Source organism: Dipodomys ordii, unplaced genomic scaffold, assembly GCF_000151885.1.
Source record: "Dipodomys ordii isolate 6190 unplaced genomic scaffold, Dord_2.0 Scaffold234, whole genome shotgun sequence".
NCBI classification, from domain to species: domain Eukaryota; kingdom Metazoa; phylum Chordata; class Mammalia; order Rodentia; family Heteromyidae; genus Dipodomys; species Dipodomys ordii.
This window is the reverse complement of record NW_012267450.1, coordinates 224,734-228,005: the sequence shown is the minus strand read 5'-3', so window position 1 is coordinate 228,005 and position 3,272 is coordinate 224,734.

Genomic DNA, 3,272 nt, shown 5'->3' with positions numbered 1-3,272 from the left:
TTGGTAAGAAATGTACGCATTATCCTGCCCATGCAATTGTAACCCCTCTGTACAGTATGTTCACAAATAAAATAAAATAAAATTAAAAAAAAAAGAAATTTAGTGATATGACATTGAGCATCCAATCTTAGAGTTGGCAAGTGAAGCAATATTATCCGATTTTGCATATCACAGAATCGTTCCCAAAGAAGTGTCTATTTTTCAATTGTTTTAATTATATTTGGACTGAAATTTGAAATACAATGCTTTTAAATGAATTATTTTTAATTTTGAATTCTCTTGAAACAAAAATTTTAAATATTAGCATTAGTTTATTTTGCTCAAACATGTGTGTGTGTGTGTGTGCGTGTGTGTGTGTTGTGGTGTGTCTGTCTGCCTCTTATTTTCAGCCTTCTCTCCTAAAATCAGCATACAGGGAGGGGAAGGTCCAAAGACAGCCACATCTGTCTTCCAACAGATTATCTATTTTAACATTTGGCATGTTTTCACAACTCATTTGAAAACATCATTTCTCATCCCACTTGCATTATTATTATTGGAAATAAATCTATCAACACATTATAAGCAATAATGGATTCTATCATGAGGGAAGGCAATGCGTTGGCCTTTTCCTTCAAGTAGACATCATAAAGCCATGTATCAACTTATTCCCAAGCAGTCATGGGCAAATTATGATACATTCATTATTTAAGACAATGAATAAATCTTCCTTCATTCCCAGACAACAGAGATGAGAAATCTTTAAATGTTAAATGTCAATTTAGAATAGCAGATCTGAGAAATAAACTCATATATTTACATCTCCAAAACAATACTACTGGTTAAAGTAGCCTTTCATTTAATTTATTTTCTAGAAACTCAGATATTGAAACTGGTTTGATGGTTCTTCTTGCTTTTGTTTACAAAAAAATGACAGAATAGATCACTGACCTTCAGCTTTTGGTAAGAAAATTCCTCTACTCTGTGTTCCACTAAGTCACTGTAGCAGCTGGGCATAGATAAAAGATTTGTCATGTTCTTTTCCAGTTCAATGAGTTAATCTAAAGTGACCAAGAGATTGCTTGCTTCTTTTTGCACAAGTCTGTTTTGCTTTTAATTCCGAAAAAACAAGACCAGTCCTCTGATGTTAAACATAACTTGTTTTTGTTGTTGTATGTATATGTATATGTGTATATATGTGTGTATGTGTGTGTGTGTGTGTACTTGAAATTAGATTCTCACACTATCACTTGATATTTCTTCTCAAGACTGGCCCTCCTTTAATCTACAGCTTCATTTCAGGTTTTTTGGTGATAATTAGAGATGAGTCTCTGGGACTTTTCTGCTGAGGCTAAGTGAGAAATTTGATCCTAAGATCTTAGCCTCCGGAGTATGTAGGATTACAGGTGTGAGCCCCAAACACCTAGCTTCAACATAATTCTTCAAATATTATTATTGCATTACTTGTCAGTATTTGATTTCAGAAGTAGCAGGAGTTTACCTAGAACAAACATTTCTATTAATCTATTTCAAGTTCTAATACCAATTAAGTATCTGTAATATAGGTTTCTCTTCTTGAATCCATGTAGTAATGAATCAGTTAAAATTGATAATTTTATATCCATGACAGGGGCTGCAGTATGTTCTAAATTTGCAGAATCCACACATCTGATTTCCTGCTTTCAAATACTCTGATTCTTTATTAATTTAAGTCAAATGTAATCAGAACCTATGAACCTATAAGTCTTTGGCAAATATGTTTAATCCACATTAAAGAAAAGTAGTTTGTGGTATTACATAGCTTGTCACATCATTGGAATATGTAAAATAAGAAATTATATATATTAAGTGGCGGTGTTTATAAAGTCAAAATGTGCATGATTTATATATCCAGGTAACAATAAATATAACTAGGTTTATGCAATTTCAATATTAAATATGCAATTACATATTTGTGTGTATGTGTATATACACACATATAGATAAGCATCAATGAGATAATTTCCTTTCTTTGTTGTTACAATTGCAGTTATTTACTAGATGTCATTTCTTTCTCAAAATTTTGTCTTGTGACTTGCTCTTCCATTTAGCTATGCCAGAATCATTTGACTTGTGCCATAGTTCTTTCTCATTGCCATTCTTTCCCAGAGATCCTCAGTCTTCACCTTCATTCTTCCCCTGTGTTTTTCTCTCTGAGTCTACAAATAGGTCAGAGTCATGTATATGCACATAAGTAAAACATAAATCTTTAGAAATATAAATCAGAATCTGATTAGAGTTGGTCATCACAAGTGGGAATTACGACACTTTGTTCTGCTCAACACTCTTTATCTAAGTAACTCTGCTACCACTTTAGCATATCCAAGTTTTCTGGATATTTGTACTTTGCAGTGAATGAAAATAATGATCTTGTCCATTATTTTTAAATTTTTAATTAAGAATATAAGCAATCATGCAGAAGTAAAGCAAGAAACCCCAAGAGATACTGAGGAGAAGTTTACACCGAGAGCTGTTTTGGTAAAGAAAGTTTACATAGGAGCACTTGCTTGTAGGGAAAAGAAACATAATCAAATAAATAACTGCTGGATGTCCTTGCACTCTGAGCTTTCATAGTGTAATTTTCTTTGGCTAATGCATAACAAGGTTTTGTGATTTAAGATGAAGAATAGAAATAATGAGGGACTTGGGCTTAAGTTAATTAGGTAATAATAAAACTAGTCAACAGTCATTTTATTTTATCCTGTTGCCAGCCTGTGCTGTAAATGTTCTATGTGCCCAGCTCATTTAATTACTTATGATCCTAGGAAGTGAACTGACTGTCGTTATTCATCTTCAGTCTCTCAGTTTCCATTCTAACTTATGCTTCCTCTTAGGTTGCTGTCTGGCAAGTTCACAAATTCTATTCCTGAGAGAAAAGCGTCTTATTCCCATAAAGCCTCAAGCTCTCTCTTCAAAGTTTCTTCTTCCCATGATGCACTGAGTTCTTTCTCCAATGGTTCTTTTCCTCACAATGCCCTGGATGCTCACTCACCCAAAGCACAGAGCTGGTGCTGGGCATGAAGAAGCAATCATGCAATCAGCTTGAAACCCAGAGCAGTGTTCAAAAATAAAAAATAAAAATAAAAAAAAACCCAGAGCAGGAGGTATGGGAAGAGCCCCAAACTATAACCAACTGCCCTAGGAGAGGATTCATGGGACTTCTCTTTGCGCCCCTTTCCTGATGAAGAGCAACTCTTTTCTTTCATGATTGTCCTTTCACATTCTTTTCTTTTTTTCTTAATTCTTTTTTTTTT